The sequence below is a fragment of the Bidens hawaiensis genome, unplaced genomic scaffold, assembly GCF_021521415.1.
Source record: "Bidens hawaiensis isolate Kalapana, Puna unplaced genomic scaffold, B.hawaiensis_p1.1 tig00009111_1, whole genome shotgun sequence".
Classification (NCBI taxonomy): domain Eukaryota; kingdom Viridiplantae; phylum Streptophyta; class Magnoliopsida; order Asterales; family Asteraceae; genus Bidens; species Bidens hawaiensis.
In genome coordinates, this window is record NW_027491670.1 from 6,686 (window position 1) to 31,777 (window position 25,092).

The window sequence follows — 25,092 nt, forward strand, 5'->3', positions numbered from 1 at the left end:
TCCCAACATTCATTGAATCGATTCCACTTGCTGAAGAGAATGACATTGATATCATGAAAGGGATCGTTTCGGTGTCTGAAGATCCAACAATTACTAATACCGATCCACTTTCTCCTTTGAATGGGAGGTCTTTCGCCATCGGCTGGAGTACTAGGCACTTCAGGCTTTGAGAGTGTCTAAGAAGGGACAGTAGTGTCAGTGAAAGGTTCATCTAAAATGTAGTCAACTACATACATTGACTTTATACTGCCCTCAACAGGAGATAAAGGACCAAAAGACGTGTTTGCTTGTATATCTTTAAACTGCTCTTCAGTCATCCTCTCCATGTCTTGGTCCCTCTTGAGAGATTTTTCAGTCTTAGGGTCTTCAACTTGCCTTTCAGCATCATCTTGAGCCCTAGTTGAAGTATCATACCATATTTCTAGTACATTTGTTACCATCATCATTGTTGTTGTCATCTTCATCATCGAATGAATCACGAATGTCATCATCACCCTCATCATCTTTGTCATCTTCCTCATCATCATCTAATCACCACCCTTTCTTATGTCGTACCCGAAGTATCAGCACCCTTGTCACCCTTTTTAGTTATTAGCCCTCCAATGTTGCATTTGAAAGACATGAATCAACCATCGAATGCTTGAACATCAGACAAAAAGAATTTATCTCCCGTTATATGTCGAGTACAACTACTGTCTAAGTACCAAATAATGTTGCGAGTCCTCTTGACTCACCCTACATGCAATAAGCGATTAATTAGACATAGGTTCCCAAGACAATGCGGCAAGGTCAACAATAAATTGACCAAATTCGATTTTATTTCCACTATGAAAGTTATTTTCTAATGAGGGGTCACTTGAAGATGAGTAAGCTTTGAGAAACCAAGCAAAGACTTATCCCACACTTTTTAAAGATCTAGATTTCTCAATCTTTGTTTTGAAATAGTTTTAATGGATATTCAGAATTTTCAATCTTATAATCACATTTTACTTTATCCTTTTTATTTCTCCAAAATGGTTTCTTTTTACGCTTTACTTTACATCCATTTCACTGTCAGCTCGATCAGCCTTAGATTCAAAGCTACTAAAAGCTCTTTTCTAAGACTGATCAAGCTATCTTTTAATATCAGGCTGCTGCTTGGACCAGTGCTTGCATGTCTTGCAAGATGAGAGAGATGACCATAACAAAACAACATTTTCTTTTGGGATAGCTGTAGTAGTCGTCAGCATTGTATGACTGTCTGAACTATGGAGAAGAAGGGGATTAAAAGTGATAGGAGTTTCATGTCTCTCATCAGAATTGTAATCTCTATCATCAAACGCCTTTACGTAATAAGTTTCAACATTTTCATAGCTACCATAACCATAATAAATTCTATCTACAGAATTGTAATATTGAGGATGAATAAAATGATTACTTGTTTGAGAAAATGTTTGTCGATTATGTGTAGGAACATACTTACTAGAAGTACTTTCTTGATTAACATTTTCAAACACTTTGGTTTTAATTGGTTAATCCTTAATATTACAGCCCGTAGAAGAGCAATTTCGAATATCAACACCAGCATTATCATCTCTCTCAACATAAATATCATCAACTGAATTAGCATAACCATTTTCATTCAAACCATCACAAACACTATCAACCATATCAATGGATTGTTTTAGTTTTTGAAAACTTTGGTTTGTTTCTTGAAAATTTTAGGTTTATCATAAGCAAGTCCACCATTCACCAACACTTCACAAATCATTCTACCAGTTTATATAATGAAAATTATCCAGGATGCAAAGGAATACCATCTTTAAAAGGAAAGGTTGGATCATTCTGTGAACGGGTAACAACTTAACAGTATCACAACCAAAAACAGTGCCAAATTGTTTAACATAATTATTATAACCCAAATCAAATTTTAAATTCAAAACATTTAAGGACTCCACAACACACTCCTCACACTCGTTACACTCCTCACTAACTACTCCACCTGCTACCCAAGATGGATCACTATTAGCATTTACCTTTTTACCAATATAATCAATAGTACAAGATACCTGTGGATTAGTTGGTTTAGATTTTGGTACATGACCATGACCAATACCATATGTAACATTTCGGACATTTCATATTTGCATTTGTTTACCTGATTCGGGAGTGTAACTCGTATTTTTGGTATTAATAAATCGTTTATTTATTAGTATTTAATTGTGTTAAACTTACTTTATTATTTCCTAACTTTCAATCATGCCAAACAGTCCTTAGAAACTTGAGATAATCTAAAATATACATATTATTATAAAATATTTCTCACACTTTTAGATACTTTTGAGCCATGTTTTCATTTAATATTATTCTTAAATGGTTCATATGTGGGTTTTTAAGGTTCTAAGAAACAACTACCTAAATTAGAGCATTTATTTACTAAACTTAAAACTGAGTATTAAAATAGTAATTTTAATAATAATAATAATAATAAACCCAAGTTTACATAATGTCAAAAATTCTTGCTTTCAAAAGAAGCTAATAATTGTAAGTTACGACTAAAAAAACAAAAAAAAGAAAGAAACCTAAAGTTAAGTTATTTGAATCAATATGGTTTACTTATTTTCTTATCTAATTGGACTTGTAGACGGTGTCACACCCCAACCTAAGGCGGAAATGCCGAGGCGTGAGCATGATCGTTCACAGCTCGAAGATACTATCATAATATAAACGTGACAATATCTATAAGTTGATTATTTTATTTCAAAACAATGCACATAATATCCAAGTATGACAGAATATTCCAAATAAGTAAAGATAATCCAAAACTTAAACAATGATTGTTTTAGTTAAATCTTAAGGTCTTGTCTAGGTGTCCAAACTTCAATCTTTATTTTACCCGATAACCTGCATATGCGTAGAAAATACAATAGAGTTTGTCAACATAATGCTGAGTGAGTTTGTCACCAGTTTTGCAATGACATGATATAGTATGATAAATAAGCATAACATAGTAAATTGCGGTAAATGAATCAAACCATTAGCAAGTAGTTAGACCTTTGCTAAGCGAATAGAGCGTTGGTCAATAATATGAGCACCCTATAAAAGGGAATACGTCGGTCCCCTCCATAAATATACGAATGAATGAATATTAACACAAGTAAGCATGTAACACGTATATTTGATTAAGTCGCACACAATTACACGTTTGCTATTGTTTGAGATATATATATATAAAATATAAAATACGAATAGTACTCATATGTCCCTAAAATGTTTAGAAAACTTAGTAAAATAGGGGAATGATAAAACTCACCTTAGATTAAAGGCAAGTGAATACAAATACGAATAAACGAGTTAAAGGTTAAACGAGCTGTCCACTACACTTCCAATGAGATAAACATTCAGAACCTGAAACTTTGAGATAGGATAACGTAAGTAAAAACGAACTCGTTTCCACTAGAATCAATCCAAACGGATACTTAGAACTCCGGTTATGTTAACTTTAAGATTTAAACGAGTCGGTACTGACCTGAATCCAAACAGCGAGTCGTAAGTTGGGTTTTGGTAAGAGGCCTTAAAATTTCATTACGAGAATTAAAGTCTTCTGGACCGAACATTGAATCCTACCAGAAGTATGAGAAAACGTTAAGTCAAACTTGTTGGATGTTTTGCCCTTTAACGGGTTTTAATGAAATTAACCAGTCAATACCCTCCAGCCACCGAAATTTATTGATGTTTATTGACTAGGGAATATGTATGAATGATTTCACAGAGGACAACTTACGCGGATAACGCTTGTATCGATGAGAAACGGAAGTCAAAGGTTAATACAATAGCAAAGTTAACCTCCAACGCTTGTTTAATTGAGTATTATGGCAAAACCAAAGAGAATGATGAAGGGCAGAAGCATGTGATGGCTGAGAATGACAGATTAGGGTTTAGGGAAGTTTGTGGCGAAAGATTTAAGCTTTGTTCATATAGAATACACAAAAACGAACTATATTTAGTTAGTTTACTTGTTTAAGTAACCGAATCGAGTTTTAACTCTCAAATCAATAAAATAACCAGAGGATTTCATGCTTGATTAAGGGGTTAAGGATATGGACATGTATTTTAGTTAAATTCCTTTTCTTGGACCTTAATTTACTCGATTTATGCCAAAAATAAGCGATTTGGATACCAAAAATGAACTAGGAAACATAAATAACAAAACAATCTGATCAGGTATGTGGTAGCGCCGCACGACGGCTACCCACACCTGTGGTCGTGCGGCGCCTCGGGCTTTATGGGGACAGGTTTTGAATTTTGACAATACCGATGATTCCCAGGCCATTCTCAATACTCCGCTTCTCACCAAATCAAAAGTCACAATGTCGGCCTGTGTCATGGCATTCTCAAACGACGTGTGACCCACAGAGTTCACCAAACCCCTTTCTTCTGAGGATAAACCCCAAATATAACGTTCAATTCGTTTGTCTTCAGGAGTTACTAACCAGGGTACTAAGCGAGCCAGTTCATTGAAGCGGTTCGTGTATACCAAACATGGGCCCATAACTCCTACCGTTTGTTAAAGGGGTAACCCCCCCCCCCCCTTTGGTTTCTTTTTTTATTAAAAAAGCATTAGATATTTTGTGCATCAAACTTTGCAAAAACCTGGATATCCATCTCGTTCTTCAGCCAAACTCCAAGAGACTTTAGGTATTTTGATTTTTTTATCATTTTTAACATGTTTTAATTAGGTTTAATACCATATAAACATAGTTTAATTGCCAAAAATCATTCCTAACCCTGAAAAAAATCCTAAAAATGGCCCAAAAACAATTTTTATCATACACATGGTTAGAAACTTGGTTTGATAGTTTTTTTGGCCATAAACACGGATTAGAGGGTTGAAACGGCATTTTTACGGTTTAAAAGTTTGGTTTTATACCCTAATCGAAACCCTAAGTTAAGGGGCTGTTTTGTTGATGAAAGTTGCTTGGTTTGTGATATAGGACCTGCATCTAGCTTGCATAGGAACACAAGAACCCGAAAACTCGATTAGGAGGGCAAAAACGAACCAACACGCAAAGGTAACAATCCTTGTAGTTTGGAAAATGGTTAAATATTGAAACTTTTATAGTTAAAACAAGAAATGAACATCATGGAAAGTGTAAGGGGTCAAAAATGAATATGCAAATCCTAAATACTTATAAATATTTAATATTATTAATAATGAGTATCCGAATAAGTTCCCAGATCGATTATATGTAAACGAATATGAGTTCGAAAAATCCGAGATGTTACAATCTCCCCTACTTTAGGGAATTTCATCCCGAAATTAAGGAAAACTAAAACATAATTGTTTGAAAATAATTAAACGTTTTAAGGAAAATATCATAACATAGAACTTCTAATAATCGAAGCAACGCTCCAAATGACAATCCGATAAGTGCACTTATATATAGGATGCACCAGCGGCGTATCCACCATTTCCTTATCATCTTAACATTCGTACGTTACTCGAACTACTTTTGGTTCTAAATTATGACACGCAATTGTACGTATTATAATTTCTATACGAGGATTTGGATAATTATGTTCACGACCATAATTATTCTTGTCGTCGGATGGACCGCATAACTCGTTTCATCATGTGGGTTATAAAACATTCAAAACCATCATTTTGAAAGAAAGGAAAAGTTTTGATAATTTTAGATATAAATTTAAAAGAGAATTAATAAATGTTTGAGTGGTATAAAAACGTGTAATTTCTAAAACATCTTTTATGGAAAAGTTACGAATTTTGGAGATTGGAATGGATTTCTTGAAGCAGACAACTGAAATGAGTTATGATGAACGAGAATAAGTTAAAAGTAGGTTATTATGAGAAGTTAACATTGACAGATAAAGGAACTTGATTCAGGAGATGGTATGCGCAAAAGTTTAATTAACAACAATCTCAAAATGACTAATGACATGTGAAATCTTTTAAATATTGTAATCTTTAGGAAAAATTATTTTTAAAACCGAGAGTATAACTTTAAACATAGTCAACGAAATTTTGATGAGTCGAGTTTGGTTAGTTTGAGAACTTATGAAATTAAAGTGAAATTGGTATAAAGTTACAGCTTTTCAAATTGTGATTTTCTTTTTTTTTTCCTTTTTGAGATGAGATTAATTATTCGATTTAAAATATTATAATAATTAGTAAATAATAATCAAAATATTAATGAAAATGAGAAAATGTACATATTCAAACCAATCGTTATTAAATTAAATTGGGAAGCGGATATTCTCGAATCACCGAGATAGTCCTATTCCAATTAAATCTTTAAATTTAAATAAAATGTATTGTGGGTAATAGAAGAATCCACAAATTACGAGGAAACTGCCTATTTCCACAAAATCGTTATAAATATTATGAAATATGTAAATTGAATTATCGATGATTAATTATGAAAAAATTTAAATAAATAACGAATATTAAATCAATAGTGGAGATGAAAATGAGATGTGAAATATTATAATATAATAATAATAAGATAAGCGCGAGGCTATAAATGTATGAACCACCATGACTATTCTAACAACTAACGAAGTTACCATTAAAACGTTCAAAATTTTCAAAATGTATCAAAAATCAAAGTAGGGAGTTGAAATATTTACGAACCACCGTTTAATTTCAACTAAATAACGAAACTTAATCAATAAATGGATTTCCATGGAGATTCAATCAAAAAGTCAATTTAATGATAAAAGTTAAATTAATTAATAGAAGATTTAATTTAATAATGGAAATTAAATTTGGAGGATGAAAAATTTTAGTTAATTACAGTATTTGAGTTTTAGCAATAAGGACTTATAAGATGGAAGATTAGTTGTGAAAAGTAACATGAGATTAGGGGTGTTCACAGTCCGGTTTTCGCAGTTTTTGGTTCAAACCGTGAACCAAACCGTTAGTAACGGTTTTTTATTCTTCTAAACCAAAACCAAACCGTTGAACTCTTAAACCGAACCGAACCACTAATTACGGTTTGGTTTCACCGTTTGGCCCTGTTAGGTTTTGGAAAATTTGCGAAAGTTTAACGTGTTTAAATACAATTCGTCCAGTCACATTTAAACACGAGTTGTCCAAAAAACATGAAAATACATTAAGATAACTAGCCTAATACATAAGATAACTGGTTGTGAAAAATAGTTAGCAGACTTAGCATCCAAATACATCAAAATAAAGGTTTCACTACTTCACAGTTTGCAGTTTGTTTGTGCTTTTAGGATTTGGTTAATATGTAAATTACCAACTACCAATTTGTATTTACCACACATATAATGTCAAATATTTATATAAAAAATTAAATTATACGGTCCGGTCTGGTTTTATACGGTTGGTTTTTGATATAAACCGTAAACCAAACCGTTCGCTACGGTTTGAAATTTTTGAAACCGACCGACCGAAACTTGAAAAAAAAACCAACCGTGAAACCGAACAAATGTGTAAGACCCCGAATCCTGGGAATCCTATAGTTGGTAATCACATCCATAATTTCACAAAAATTTAAAACCAAACAATTCTTTGTATTTAAAACCAGTTCAGAGTGAATAACAGCGGAAAAAGTTTAAGTATTAAAAGTCCCAAACACGGGTACAGGTGTCCAAAATCAAATGTAAATAAAATATTTGTTTTATTTGAATTCCTCGACCAGAAATGCCTTCAACTTCCTGAGTAGCATCCAGCATGTCCAAGCGGTAGCATCCACTTCTTAACCTGAAAGTCAATCTAACATACACACAAAGTCAGCTTGAGCTGAGTGAGTTCAACTTTTCATAGACAATAATTCATACTTTATTTCAAAGTTATTGTTATAAACAATAGAGAGGATAAAATAAAATAAATAATATAATTCACCAAGTAATACATTCATCGTCGAACACACGTACACGAGCCTCTCCACCACGAGTCAAGACTCGAGTAATATATTTGACCCGTACGCGGTAAGACCTAAGCATGTGACACGAGCCTCTCCACCACGGATCAAACCCGAGTAATATATTTGACTCGGTCACAGCTTACACATCCAAGCACGTGAGACGGGCCTCTCCACCACGGGTACAACCCGAGTAATATATTTGACTCGATCACGGCTCAACATTCAACGGGCCTCTCCACCACAGGATTTTAAAACCCGAGTAATATATTTGACCCGCCAAAATGATGATCACGTCACACGGGCCTCTCCACCACGGGATTTGAAAACCCGAGTAATATATTTGACCCCGGCCGTGAATCACCATGCACACACACATCAATAAGCCTACTCATATCATTCTTAGTCACGAGGAACTAAATATCATCACACAACTGTAGGCTATAAGGTAACACATACCCATACATACATACCTCCATACATACATACATACATACATATATATATATCCTCCCACACGGGAACTAAGTAAATAGGTCTACTCACATTCAATTACAACCAAGTCTATTAACATCCTCGAGTCTAGACCATTAATAATGTATGTAACCTTAAAGGACACAAGACCATAAACGAGTCTAAAATATCTTAAAGCATATAAAATATTTCAAATATAACTTTCAAAATGCACAATCACGAGTGAGACCATGTAGTACCATTCAAATAGTTGTAACGGGTAAAATCGTATAAAATTGGATTTCGGTGTGTATGCTAGCCCAAAACATAAAAAGAGTAAAAAGGGCATCATGAACTCACCTGAGGTCAACCAAACACCAGCAACGAGCTAAGGACTCCCTAAGTACTCACTCACAAGCAAGGGCCTGTAAATTGCACGCAACGCGTCAGTAAACTAGACCGTAAGAACACTCTTGCCTAATGGGCCGTTCAAGCCCACCACTTTGGCCCAAGGCCCAACTACTTGGCCTAAGGCCCAACACTTAGCCCAAGGCCCAACCACTTAGCCCAAGGCCCAACAACTTGGGCCGAGGCCCAACCCAAACCCAATTACTTTACATCAGCCCTAAAACCTTTCAACTAACCAAATCCACCCTACGATTATGGCCAGGGCTAACCATGATGCACAACTCACCCGCCGGTAATCAAATAGAGTCGAATACGTTCGTAATAAATCTTAAAATAAATTGTCAAACAAATCTGCCCCAAATGGACCAAATTCCCATCTTAACCTTTTCTTACATCATAATTATGTCACCCGAGTTGATAGGGTTGACGGTCCCTTTTTACAACTTTCAATTTAACATTTAAACGAAAATTCACGCACCGCCGACTCGATTGACCAATCACCAACCAAAACAGCCTCGAGTATCAAAATTTTAATTTTCCCACAGCCCTTAAACCCCCCTAGGGCTGTACAAACTGATTCGGTCGGTCATCCGATCGATTAACGCATCAAACTCAACAATTGCCAATCATACATCCGGTAAACCCTAGTTTTTGAACTAAAATCGATTGACCAACCTAAACACCTCCATTGGCCATGAAATTATAATATGATGTACATGCCATACCTAGTGGGATTTTGATGCGAAAAACTCACTCAAAACAGCCCCAGAAAATCTTAATTGGACAGCCACCCAGTTAGCCTACAACAAGACGTTTTTGATCAATACGCGCAATATAAGGATCAATTAACATGTAAAAGACTTGGGGAATCATAGAACCGACCTGGAATTGGAGTTTTATGGCCTAATCACAGCTGCAAAAAAGAAAAATCGGAGGTGCTTGGCTCTTGCTTACTGCCGATCGCAGATGGGGGGGGGGGGGCTAGGGTTAGGATTGTTTGTTTTATGATATAAAATAATAATTTACACTCTAGTCCCTCCAGTATGAAGTGTGTAGCAACTTGGGTGGAAATTTAAGTGAGAAACGTTTTCGTGGGTGGTCAAGGAGCCCTCGGAAGGATGTCGGGCCAAGCCTGGAAGGTGAACACAACACTACGAGGTTAAACCTTTTTTTATTGAAAATTTACGGACGTTACACAATGGCCGGTTTGGACGGTTTCACGGTTTCGAACCGAACCATGAACACTCCTACATGAGATTGAGGAACAATGAGGGGGAATAAAATATTTATAGTTTAAAGTTGAGGGTAAGGATTGAAATGCACTTGATAGTTTATAGTTTAAGAATATGAAAATAATTGAGAGAAGATAATTTAAATAACATTTTTAACGGATATGAGTTAGTATAAGATTTCTTGTTTGGGGCATTTTGGTTTTGTTGAGGTTGGCGGTTGTTTGGTTAAGGGCATAGCAACAGCAACTCCTTAGTGTTTCTAGTAGTCAGAAGGTGATCGTGAGAAGCAGGTGAACGACGTTGATCACGATGATGAATTCTTAGGGAAAACATTCTATGAGGATCAAAGATGAAACTTTACAACATGATGGGTAAGTTGTGTAAATGAGTTGATGTGAGATAATAGAGATGTGTAATAGAATTATGCTAGTGATGACTCGAGGACAAATTGGTATTTAAAATAATGTGAATAATTTTGAGACATTTAAGTAAATAAACAATGTTTATGAAATTTTTCAAAAGTAAAATGCTATTGGGTTGGGTTGTCCATGGGCTTCCCATGGTAGCTTGAGATCCAATTAAATAACGAAACATATCAAACGAGTTGACTTTCCATGAGCTTTCCATGGCAATTTGCATGGCCCAACTAAATAAAGCAAAATAAGGTTTGTGAATTGGGCATCTCATGAGCGTTCCATGACAATTTATTGGCCCAATTAAAATAACAAGTAACAAACAATTGAGTTGGTCAGCCCATGAGCGTTAACAAATTATAAAAACAATGGAGTTGGTCGGATCATGAGCGTTACATGGCATTTAACCGACCCAACTAAATATCGAATCAACGAATCAAATATGAGTAGTTGGTGTATCTTGGGAACCACCCTGGACGATACGTTCCAACCAAAAATCAAATTGAAAACGGGTTGAGAAATGGATAGTTGTAGTGCCTATGGATTTACATGAATTTTCACCCAACTTAACATTTTAAAATTAATTAAAACAAATTATTGGAAGTTTCCAAATTTAGCCATGAACAACCGTGAATTCGGTTTTTATAAAAGGAGTGCAACCGTTTAGCTGGTTTCGTTTAACCGCTAAGGGGTCCAATCGTATGACATCTTGTTTCACTTTGGCCTAAAGGCTCGAGTACTGTGGTCAGGTTATACTCCAGGAAAGGAATAACATCTTACCTTTGGTTCTTGGAACCGTTTTGCCAAGGCCCAACTCATGTTTCTCCCACCCACCTACAGTTACTTACCGAACATGTCATACTCTCATGCCCTAAGGGGAGGAAGTAAAAACAAAATACAGGAATTCTTAAGGAATTTTCCGAAGTAAAAGGTAATCTACCAAAAATAAAAGATTTAGAAAAATATTTTGAATGTGAGGTATAGCCTCAAAATTTTTGTGTGTGTGCAATAAATAAATAAGATAAAATAAAATAAAATAATTAACCTAATTAAGTTGTAAGCAACTAAATAGCACATAAGGCAGTTTAGATAAGCACGTATAGTGTAACATCCAACTTTTTGTAAAATAATAAATGACGAAAAGTTTTGTTATTTATCTGTGTGTCGTTAAGTTAGTCGTGTGTTAAGTGTTTGGATAATATTTGGATTTGGAATTGTGAGTGGGTTGTGGGGCCCATGGCCCCCTATATAAGCCTAACCTCTCCATTCTTTTCACCATTTTGTTACACACACACACTCAAGAACACACACACTTTCTCTCTACATTCCGGATCCAAATCCGTGTAAAAAGAAGGAAGAATCTCGAGTGTAGACATCATCAAACAACAAGAATCACGTCCAGATCTACGTATTGTCCGGATCTGAACTCGAACCCGAAGCAAAAGGTAGGTTTCGGTTTAAATGGTTAGAACCGGCATGCAAACAGATATAATAATAGATCGGGTTGTGAAATGTAAGAAAAATATAAACTTGGTAAGTTATAATCTCTTGGGTGCACTTTAAGATAAAATGGTGGCGTTCGGACTATGAGAGAGATGGGTTCAGGATCAGGTGCATGGGTCAGAATGTGTCGAAAGTTGAGAAAGAGTAAAAATCAGGTCCTGAGGAGGAGCCACGAAGTAAAATGGCTTTAAAATGGTAAAAACGAGGAAAGGCAGGCATTTCGCTTCGCTCAGCCATGAGAAGCAAAACAGGCATTTCGCTTCGCTCAGCGATGAGAAGCGAAACAGTCATTTGGCTTCGCTCAGCCATGAGAAGCGAAACAGGCATTTCGCTTCACTCAGTTATGCGAAGCGAAACAGTTCCATGCGAAGCGAAATTCCATGCATGCGAAGCGAAATTCTTCCATGCGAAATTTTACAAAATTCGATCTGTCAACCCCTGCCAGGGGCGCTGCCCCTTGGACCCTGCTAGGGACGCTGCCCCTTGGACCCTTCTAGGGGCTGCAACCCCTAGACCCCGCTACCAGGGGCGCTGGCCCTGGACCCCCCGTTAGTTGACGGTTTCATAAATTTAAATGTAGGAAGTTGTGGTAGTAGATAATTGACACGCGTAATGTATTGAACAGTCAGCCGTGCACAACTAAAGAAGGGAATTACTATTAACGGCGAGAGAAATCGACTCCAGGTGAGTTCTAGCCCTATTTCTCTTTGAAATGTTTTCGGGGTTGTGTGCATACTCCTATGTGATAGTTAATACATTTACTTAATTGATAAGTGTATGATACGTGTATGACTATGTATTGGATGTTATTACTATATAATGATAGTATGAATGAGCATGTGTGTGTATATATATATACATGAGACAGTTAAAATATGCACGTATGATAAATGTATGGTTATTCGAGGTAGTAGGGACCAGACCCTTATAATATCTATGATGATAGGGACCAGACCCTTACAATATCTGTGATGTTTAATGTAGAATAGCTTATGGTATACCATAGGATTTTATGAAAGAAAGTATGTAAGTACGTATGCATGTATATAAAGTATGTGTGAAAGAAGTAATAGCAAAGTAAGGTATGAATAAGTATCTTCGGACGCGTATGAGTAAGGATTGGAATGTATTGTATGTTAAATTGATTAACTAGAACTCACTCAGCATAGCTGACTTTTAGTATGCGCGCAGGCAAATAGGTTGAGGCAGCTGGCTTGAGGAGGGACACATGGCACGAGCTAAAGAAACTGGCATCCATGAAGAAGTGTCAAGACTATTTTGTGTTATGTTATGAAAATAAAATTTGTATGTTAAGACAAAAATGAATGTTTGTAATGTGATGTTTGAAGTTTTAAATTATTCCGCGAAAGTTTAAATTAATTCTGATTTTAGAACTATGTTTATGAGTAAATCCAACACCAAAGTAGGGTTACCGGGAACGGGGCTTTACATATAGGGTCCTAGCCTATGACTAGGACAATTTCTAACAACCTATCTTAAAACCTTCGGCTCTGATACCAATCTGTCACACCCCAACCTAAGGCGGAAATGCCAGGGCGTGAGCATGATCGTTCACAGCTCGAAGATACTATCATAATATAAAAGTGACAATATCTATAAGTTGATTAGTTTATTTCAAACAAGGCACACAATATCCAAGTATGACAAAATATTCCAAACAAGTAAAGATAATCCAAATAAACTTAAATAATGATTATTTTCGTTAAATCTTAAGGTCTTGTCTAGGTGTCCAAACTTCAATCTTCATTTTACCCGATAACCTGCATAAGCGTAGAAAATACAATAGAGTTTGTCAACATAATGTTGAGTGAGTTTGTCACCAGTTTTGCAATGACATGATATAGTATGATAAATAAGCATAACGTAGTAAATTGCGTTGAATGAATCAAACCATAAGCAAGTAGTTAGACCGTTGCCAAGCGAATCGAGTGTTTGTCAATAATATGAGCACCCTATAAAAGGGAATATGTCGGACCCCTCCAAAAATATACGAATGAATGAATATTAACACAAATAAGCATGTAACACGTATATTTGATTAAGTCACACACAATTACACGTTTGCTATTGTTTGAGATATATATATATATATATATATATATATATATATATATATATATATATATAATATGAAATACGAATAATACGCATATGTCCCTAAAATGTTTAGAAAACTTAGTAAAATAGGGGAATGATAAAACTCACCTTAGATTAAACAATGATTGACTTCGTTAGATCCTAAGGTCTTGTCCAGATGTCCAAACTTCAATCTTCATTTTACCCGGTAACCTGCATATGCGTAGAAAATACAATAGAGTTTGTCAAAATAATGTTGAGGGAGTTTGTCTCCAGTTTTGCAATGATATGATATAGTATGATAAATAAGCATAACGTAGTAAACTGCGGTAAATGAATCAAACCATAAGCAAGTAGTTAGACCGTTGTCAAGCGAATCGAGCGTTGATCAATAATAAGAGTACCCTATAAAAGGGAATACGTCGGACGCCTCCGAAATATACGAATGAATGAATATTAACACAACTAAGCATGTAACACGCATATTTAATTAAGTCACACACAATTACACGTTTGCTATTGTTTGATATACGAATGAATGAATATTAACACAACTAATAACCCACTTGAGTTGTAAAAACTCTAAAAACCTATTCTCAATCACATGCTTTTAATTAAAGTTTAAATCTTGTGATCCACAATTAAAGTGAATAAAAATATAAATATGAATATAATTTTTTCTCTCTCCTGAAAACATATATAAAAGTTAGTAAAAAAATGTTAAAAAATAGCAAAACATTTTTTTTAGTTTTTAATGTTTTGTATTAAATGTTACAACATATTACATATGTAAAAAAACAAAAAAAAAAACGATGTTACATAGGGTTTTCACAGGTTTTCACAACTCAAGTGGGTTTTTCATTATATACTTCCCCTATATATATATATATATATATATATATATATATATATATATATATATATATATATAGATAGATAATATGAAATACGAATAATACGCATATGTCACCATAATGTTTAGAAAACTTCGTAAAATAGGGGAATGATAAAACTCACCTTAGATTAAAGGCAAGTGAATACAAATATGAATAAACGAGTTAAAGATTCAGCGAGTCGTCCACTAGACGTTTGATGTGTTGTAAAACACACGTATTTTCCGCAGCTTTTATCTACGTATTGTATTACATATTATGTATTTTAACTTGTTTTATATAGGTTTTACATAATCTTATTCATCTTGTAGGTTTTGGGTGATAGAAAGAAAGAAACCGGACTTTTTGAGCAGTTTACGAGCTTTTTACGCATACGTTTTAAAGTAAAACTCAAAGCCCGGCCCATATGCATCATGGACAAGCCCATTCTCTACATAATATTATAACATAAAAAAAATAAAAAACCCTAGGCCCAAGCAGAACCTGCGATCGGACCAGCAGCCAAGAAAAAAGAAAAGAAAAGCTAGGGTTCCAAGGTGGTGACGGCTAGGGAAGGAAGAAGACACAAGAATCAAGGCTCGGGATCATTCCCCAGCAGTTTACATCAGCCGGGAGCAGCCCACAATCATCCATATCCTTTCATCTTTCACATTGTTCATCATCTTTATTTCTTGTTCAATTGATTACATAGTTTTGCAATTGTGTTAAACATTGAAGTGTTTATGATTGTTATTGATTGTTGAATGAAGTTTGAGATGATTGATATGATTTATATGATGTTTTTATTGAATGCTAGCTGCTGTCCAATTATGATTCTCGGCTAAACTTGTTAGTTCTACCTAGGAATGATGATAATTGTTAGTGTTTGATGAGCTTGTTGGATTGTTTGATTGATATACTTTAATTGTTATTGTAAAGTTTAATTTAGACATGAAATAGGTTGTTTTTAAGGGCTGGAAATTTTGGTCATTCATTGCTTAAACCCCGTGTGTCGGTTAATTAGTTTTGTGTTGATTGATCGGTGCATTGTTTGATTCTAGACTTTGTGTTTAGGGTTTGTTTGCGGTAGGTACAACCGTAGGGTTTGGTTGCGTTAATTTGAGGTTAAAGTATAGTGGTTAGGCACCTTCTTAGAGACCGAGAGGTGATAAGAAGTTAGGTTCGTCTCATTATCTTTGCATGCTAGAATAAGAATTGCGCGAGAGCAAGTTTGTTTCTTGTCAGGTTTAGGTGTTTTGAGCGACTAGTTGATCTATTTTGGTTTAAGTTGAATTGTTTCTCTATCCTTGGTTGTGTAGTATTCATTTCCATTAGGGTCGAGTGTTGGAGAGACCGAGAGGTGAGTCAACATTAGAACACGTTAACAATTGTTTCCCGGTTTGGTCGTTTTAGCCGATTTTGAGTAGTTTAGGCTTGTTGAGTGAGACCGAGAGGTGATCCAGTGAGCCCGAGCGATCCTTAGTTGTGTCATCTTTAGGGACCGGTGTCTAGATATCATTCGATCCATTAGCTTGTTAGGCCTATAGTTTGATTCAAACCTAGGTAGACGTTTTCCTCCATCCAGAGTTAACCCAGTTAGTTCCCCGTTAAGTTTTCTATTTTTGGTAACTTTTGTCAGTAAGTCTAGTTAGTCCAGTTAAGTAATTAAAAATCAAAAATCAATTAAATATTATTCTAAGGTAGGTCTTGTCTAGGGTTAGTGATCGTTAGCGTCTTACGTGTCCACGTGTTCGATACTCGGACTTTCTAGGTCTATACTACTTGCGACCGGTACACTTGCCGGTTGTGTGTGGTTAGGATTTTTGTTTTAAATTTAAAGCTTAGTTGTGAGGGTTATCCGACGCACATCAAGTTTTTGGCGCCGTTGCTGGGGACACGGTTTTAGGCGTTTTGAGAACGACTCGAGTTAGGACTTACCTTGTGTGCTACTTGTAATTATTTTTGTTTTATTTATTTGTTAGGATAATTTGGCTAATTTTATTGATTTGTATAGTTGTATGCGACATACTCGATTTCGTGGACCACCTGACACTGAAGCATTTCCTGAGCCTGAGAGAGAGTTTCGTGAGAGACGTTGCACCTTTTCACAATCATCCACTTCATCATCTGTTGGCAGTTTATCCTCATCTCCTACATTTTCTGATTTCGTCGATAGGGATAGGATCATGGGCGACAATCCACCACCGAGGGGGACAGTTGCAGATCGGGCCCGACCGGCCAATGCTGGCGCGATATCCAGCATCGCACCACCCGCTATTGGAGTTAACGTGTACTGGCAGATTCCTTCGAATATTCTGAACACCATTTCTCATTCTGCTCAGTTCCACGGGTTACTTCACAAAAACCCGCATCATCATCTCACTCGCATCGCGCGTATCTGCGACAACTTCCATCTTGCCGGCATATCCGAAGACGCCATGAAACTCCGCGTTTTTCCGTTCTCGCTCATCAAGAAAAACGAGTCTGTGGCTCGAGTCCATCCCACAGGGCTCCATAGCTACTTGGGCTGCCATGCAGACCCTATTTCTTGAGAAATACGATCCTCCGGCAAAAGCCACTCGTTTGCGTAACCAGATTCATTCTTTTCAGATAGAGGAAACCGAGAGTTTCTATATGGCATGGGAGCGTTTTTAAAATCTTTTAGCGTTGTGCCTGAACCACGGCTTGCAAGATTGGGCGATTGTCGAGAAGTTCTACAATGGAGTGACGTACGTGACGCAAAACATGCTTGACACAGCAGCGGGAGGAAATTTGCTGACGACAAAGGACCCAGTTGAGTGCACTGCTTTGTTTAACGGGTTAGCTATGAGTGGATACCAGCGACCACCCACCAAGGGTGGTAAGACCGTCAATTCTATTTCATGTGGCATGCATTGGGTGGACACGACCACCGCACTCACGGCACATGTAGAGGCGTTAGCGCAGATTGTGAAGGACTTGCAGACGAAGAGCAAGTTATGCGAGATATGCAGAGAAGCGCATGATACCGTTCAGTGCCCAGTCAGTTCGCAGGAGGAGGCCGTAGACTTTATAGGAAATCCAAACCGAAATCAAAATTCTTTCAATTCTTATAATTCGGGATGGAGAGGCAACCAGCATTCCAACTAGAGGGGCGGTAATCAGTCCGGTTTTTAGCAGCATCAGAGTTTATTCCAGGATGCCGGTGAGGGAGCGAGCAGTGGGGAGAAGAAGCCCACTTTGGAGGACATGATGGCGCAGCAGACGCAGATGTTGGCACAGCTTATGACGCGTGAGGATTCCCGACACAAGGAGACGCAGGAGAAGTTTCGCGAGCACGAGCAGTTCATGAGGAATCAGGGAGCGTCGATTCAGAGTCTCGAGCAGCAGATGGGGGAGATAGCCAATCGATTGAACGAGATGCCACAGGGTACGTTACCAAGTAACACCGAGCAGAACCCGAAGGGATTCGCTGAAGCTGTGACAACGAGAAGCAGTACAGGGGCACGAGATGAGCCCGGGATTCAGCAGAGGTCTAGAGGAGGAGGAGTCGAGGAGCCTGCAGTAGTTGTAGAGGAGTAGGTGGATGAGGAGATTCAGATGGAGACTGCACCGGCCCAGGTGCATCAGAGGAGCAGCCCAGGGAGTTCAGCACAGGCCGAGAGATAGCAGTTACCGAGCGAGCCGCCGAGAGTCTACAAACCTAGAGTACCATACCCCGGGAGACTCCGTAGAGATAGAGATGAGGAGCAGAATTCTAAATTTCTTGATCTTTTGAAGCAGCTTCACCTTAATATTCCATTCCTTGAGGCACTGACTCAGATGCCTAAACACGTGAAGTTCCTTAAGGATATTCTATCGAATAAGGAGAAGTTGGCTGAGGTAGCTTCCATCCCTTTGAGTGCTAGCTGTTCTGCTGTCTTACAGAGGAAGTTACTAGAGAAGATGGCCGATCAGGGAGTTTCACGATTCCCTGCATCTTGAGTGATGATACGGTTATTCATGCGCTGGCTGATCTTGGTGCCAACATTAATCTCATGTCGTATTCCGTGTATCGCAAGCTAGGTTTAGGCGAACCGAGGCCTACCAGGGTGAGTATCCAGCTTGCTGATCGTTCTGTGAAATACCGTCGAGGGGTGGTCGAGAACATGCTTGTTCGTGTCGACAAGTTCATCTTCTCGGTGGACTTTGTCATTCTGGACATGAACGATGATGATAGTGTACCGCTGATATTAGGCTGACCATTCCTTGCCACTGCACAGGCGTTGATAGACGTCTGCGAGGGTAAGTTGATCTTGAGATTTGGGGATGAGAATGTCACCTTTGACGTTCGACAGTCACTTAAACACCCCAAGTCTGCTGGGGAGTTTTTCAGCGAGATCTGTGGAGGATCTGCCTCCGACACTTAGATTCTCGATAGGGACATTCTGGAGATTGAGATGGTTTCCATGACTGATCAGTCAACGGAGGATGACACCGAGTCACATACCCCTGAGTCTGAGGTGTCTGCTGGGATCGTACGTGACGATCCTATGGACCGACCTTCTGTCGAGAGCCCCCCACCTTCCTTAGAGCTTAAGGATTTGCCTGCCCATTTGGAGTACTCGTTTTAAGACGAGGAAAGGAAGTTGCCGGTTATTATTGCATCTGCTTTGACGGAGGTCGAGAGAAAGAGATTGTTGAGGGTGCTACGAGAGCACAAGGAGGCCATTGCATGGAAGATTATCGACATTAAGGGTATCAACCCTTCGTTCTGCACTCATAAAATCTTCAGGGAGGATAATTTTAGGACTGTCGTTCAGCCGCAGCGGCAGCTTAATCCGAAGATGCAAAAGGTCGTAAAGAAGGAGATTATCAAACTCCTTGATGCGGGGATCATCTTCCCCATTTCTGATAGTTCGTGGGTTAGTCCAGTCCAAGTGGTTCCTAAAAAGGGTGGCATGACTATCGTCACCAATGAAAGGAACGAGATCATTCCCACTAGGACTGTGACCGATTGGAGAGTCTGCATTGATTACCGCAGACTGAATGATGCCACGAGGAAAGACCACTTTCCTTTACCATTCATCGATCAGATATTGGAGCGTTTGGCAGGTCAGCAGTACTACTGCTTCTTAGATGGTTTCTCCGGGTACTTTCAGATTCCTATTGCTCCCGATGACCAGGAGAAAACCATGTTTACCTGCCCATACGGCACGTTTGCCTATAGACGTATGCCATTCGGACTGTGTAACGCTCCAGCCACAATTCAGAGGTGCATGGTGGCTATATTTCATGACATGATCGAGGACTCCATGGAGGTGTTCATGGATGATTTTTCTGTGTTTGGGAGCTCTTTTGATCATTGTCTCTCCAACCTTGAGAGGATGTTGGCCCGATGCATTGACACCAACCTAGTCCATAACTGGGAGAAGTGTCACTTCATGGTACGCGAGGGCATTGTTTTGGGGCATCGTATTTCGAGTGCGGGGATAGAGGTCGACAGAGCGAAGGTCGAGACCATTTCTAATCTTCCCCCGCCCACTTCTGTGAGATCCATCCGGAGTTTCTTGGGTCATGCTGGGTTCTATCGACGGTTCATTAAAGACTTTTCTAAAATCGCGAGACCCATGACCAAACTTCTGGAGAAGGATGCCCCATTTGTTTTTTCTGAGCAGTGTATCGAGGCGGTGATCTTTTAAAAGACAAACTCGTTAACGCCCCGATCATGATTACTCCCGACTGGTCGCTTCCCTTTGAGTTGATGTCTGATGCGAGTGACTTCGCAGTCGGAGCGGTTTTTGGACAGCGAAAGGATAAGCACTTCCATCCGATTTACTATACTAGCTGGACCTTGAATGGTGCACAGGAGAGTTACACCACCACCGAGAAAGAACTTTTAGCTGTGGTGTTTGCATACGATAAATTCAGGTCCTATCTTGTTCTGTCCAAGACGATTGTGTACACAGATCATTCTGCCATTTGTTATCTCTTTAGCAAACAGGATGCTAAGCCACGCCTTATCTGATGGATCCTGTTGCTTCAAGAGTTTGACATTGAAATCCGTGATAAAACGGAGGCCGAGAAAGTGGCGGCCGATCATCTTTCGCATCTTGAGGGAGCTGAGTTGGGAGAGCCGGGGGTCAGGATTAATGACCACTTTCCGACAAAGAGTCTCATGTTTGTTTCAGCTCAAGATGAGGGTTTTCCATGGTTCGCCGACTTCGCGATCTATCTTGCGGACGGGTACTACCCGAAGATGTCTTACCAGCAAAAGAAGAAATTCTTTGCTGATGTTAAGTTTTACATGTGGGACGACCCGTATCTCTTTCGTATAGGTGCCGACCAGTTGATCAGGAGGTGTGTTGACGTTAAGGAGGGATGGCAGATTCTGAGTCATTGCCATGTTGGACCGACAGGAGGTCACAACGGTGCGAGTTTGACAGCAAAGAAGGTTTTTGATTGTGGATTTTATTGGCCATCGATTTTTAAAGCTGCGCACGCGTTTGTGAGGAGTTGTGATCGTTGCCAGCGGGTCGGCAACATTTCGTCGCGAAATGAAATGCTCCAAAATGCCATTCAGGTTTGTGAGGTTTTCGATGAGTGGGGCATTAATTTCATGGGACTGTTTCCATCTTCGCGTGGAAACAAGTACATACTCGTGGCGGTTGATTATGTCTCGAAGTGGGTTGAGGCCAAGGCCTTACCCACGAATGATGCCCGAGTTGTACTCCATTTTCTCAAGAGCCTTTTTGCTCATTTTGGTGTCCCGAAGGCGTTGATCAGTGATAGAGGAACTCACTTCTGCAATGTGCAGATGGAGAAGGCGTTGCGATGCTATGGGGTCACCCATCGGCTTGTGACCGCCTACCACCCACAGACTAGTGGGCAGGTAGAAGTGAGTAATCGGGGGATCAAACGTATTCTTGAGAAAACGGTTGGTTCGAATCATCGGGATTGGTCCGACAAGTTGGATGATGCGTTGTGGGCCTTCCGTACAGCCTACAAAACTCCGATCGGTTCCACACCGTTTCAGATGATTTATGGGAAGGCCTGCCACCTGCCTGTCGAGTTGGAGCACCGTGCTTCTTGGGCCTTACAGAGGGTCAATCTTGATATGTCCACCGCAGAGGCCACTCAATTCCACCAGTTGCACGAGTTAGAGGAGCTGAGAGATCACGCCTACGCCCAGTCGTTCAGGTATAAGGAGCGGATGAAGGAACTGCATGATAGAAAGTTGAAGGGTAACAAGCAGTTCAAGTGTGGGGATTTGGTCTTATTGTATAATTCTCGGTTGACGTTATTCCCGGGAAAGTTGAGATCCCGATGGTCGGGACCGTTCACGGTCACTGAGGTTTTCCCGTATGGCACGATTGAGATAGAAGATAAAGGCGGGAAGTTTAAGGTGAATGGTCATAGACTGAAGCACTACATTGGCGAGCCGGTGACTGATCAGACGGTCGAGGTATTCTACCTTGACTGGCTCTCCGAGACGTAGACGTGATGGATGCACCACTTGGGAGACTGCCCGAGTTGTAGAGTTTGTATTTTTATTATATGTTTGTGATATCTGTTTTATTTGTTTTGTCTATTTCAGGATGTTCCAAGATGAAACCGCTCGTACTCAACCTCCATTCGAGTCGGTCGATTTAAGGGGTATTCTATTATTGAAAAAAAATTATAAAAACCAAAAACACAAAAATATGTTTATTTCGTTATGTTTTTGTTTTCTGTATTGTACGCCGCTACATGCGAGCGAGTTTGAGTTTTGCAGGTTATATTATGTGCATGGTAGCTATGATGGCGTTTTGGAACAGGTTCTCTCGAGGTTGCGGCCGCAAATGAAATGCTATACGGTCGTTTGGTTACTACTCAACTATTGAGGATTCTGTACACAAACCAGGGGAGTAACCCGTTCTTTGTTTTAGTCTTGTATACTTTATTTTTATTTTCTGTTTTATTTTTATTTTATTTTATTTCTTTTGCTTGTACTCATCGAGGATGATTTCGTTCTAAGTGTGGGGATGGGGTTATTTTACTTAGTTGTAGGAAAAGTTTTGAAAAAAAAAATTGAAATTTGAAAAAATAGTCCCTTAAAATTTATTTTCTCTACGTTAAACAGGAGATGATATTATTACCGAGTAGTGGTTATTTTATAAATTCTTGGTGTTTTCAAAAATATATAATAAAGTATGGTAACCGAACGGTTTAGACTCAGTAATCGATGTGTCGGTAGGCTCAGCCTTTGAGAATGAAAGGGCGGTTTGGTTGTTGACCTAATTGAACCTTTTAAATGGCATGACTTTAGTGGGAAACATCTTATGGGTTTTATTTGTTTAACTAAACTCGTGACAGAACTGGAATGAAAAGCCGGGTCATACTCAAGCCTCGAGTCACATGATCGTCTGTATATATTAGTTGTTTTATCTTTTGTATTTGTTTCTATTCATGCAAAGCCATGTACTATGAGTATCAATAGAAAAAAAAATGTAAAAAGCCAAAAGGCAGAAAAAGAAAGCAAAAAAAAGAGAGATGCATTTGTAATTGCGTGCACTTGAAAGAGAGCTAGAGTTTATAGTTTGTATATGAGTCGAAATGTTTTAATCATGTGGCAATAGGTTTAAGTCAAGTTGGTGTGACTCGGCCCGGTAAAACCATAATGGAATTTGTGAGGTGGCAGCAAGGCCTTTAGGTGTGGGTTCCACTTAGTCATACAAATTAATATAATTGCCACGCCTTATTTGCCTCGGTAAGTATTAGGGGCATGGGTTTAAGCGGACAGCAATACAGGCAATCGACCTGATCTAGCTTATTAGGTGAAAGTTGGAAGAAATATTTGGGTAACGGGTCACTTGTTTTAATACTTTAAAAAATATATATATTAATAATAATAAATAAATAAAACCAAGAGTTGTCGGTTGAACTCGGATATGATCCTATGTAGTATTCTTTTTCAGGGACGAAAAAGTCTTAAGTGTGGGGATAATTGATGTGTTGTAAAACACACGTATTTTTTGCACCTTTTATCTACTTATTGTATTACATATTATGTATTTTAATTTTTTTATATAGGTTTTACATAATCTTATTCATCTTGTAGGTTTTGGGTGAAAGAAAGAAAGAAACCGGAATTTTCGAGCGTTTAGGAGCTTTTTACGCATACGTTTTCAAGTAAAACTCAAAGCCCGGCCCATAAGCATCATGGACAAGCCCATTCTCTACATAATATTATAACATAAAAAAATAAAAAACCCTAGGCCCTAGCAGAACCTGCGATCGGACCAGCAACCAAGAAAAAAGAAAAGAAAAGCTAGGGTTCCAAGGTGGTGACGGCTAGGGAAGGAAGAAGACACAAGAATCAAGGCTCGGGATCATTCTCCAGCAGTTTACATCAGCCAAGAGTAGCCCATAATCGTCCATATCTTTTCATATTTCACATTGTTCATCATCTTTATTTCTTGTTCAATTGATTACATAATTTTGCAATTGTGTTAAAGATTGAAGTGTTTATGATTGTTATTGATTGTTGAATGAAGTTTGAGATGATTGATATGAGTTATATGATGTTTTTATTGAATGCTAGCTGCTGTCCAATTATGATTCTCGGCTAAACTTGTTAGTTTGTAACGCCCGTTAATTCCGGTTTCAAGAATTAAAGCTTGTAGAGTATGTATAATTCTCGGGATTTATCCGACGTTTCTCGGAAGCCTTTGCGTCATCTCGGTACGTTAAACCATTTAAATTTCCTTCCATTTTGCCTTACACTTCAATTTGGAGGGACTTGGATGTTACTTTTATTTTTATATCAGAAAACAAAACAAACCCTAACCCTAACTCCTACCAGCTGCGATCGGCCGAAGAACAGCCCCCCCCCCCTACTGGCGATTTTCTTCTATCCAGCCGTGTTTTATGATTAAGGTCGGTTTTATGATTCCCCATGTCTTTTACCACTTAATTGATCATATTAACTCGCTTTTTGGTCGTTAAGATTGAGTTTTGATGATAACAGTTTGCTGACAGATTCGTTTACGTTTATTGTAGGGTCTGTAACGCAATGTTAATCCATTTTTTTTGATCGATTCTTGATTCCATGAAGTTCTACTTTGAGTCTAGTTTCCAGAAAGGTATAATACGTAATTTTTGGACGAGATTTGAATGGTTTTTATGAATTTATAAAATCGAGTGTCAAAGCTGATGCAGGATGACGGATTCTGGTCTGTCTTCCCGACGTCATAACATTTTTTTGACAAGTCCAAATTGGTTGGTTCCA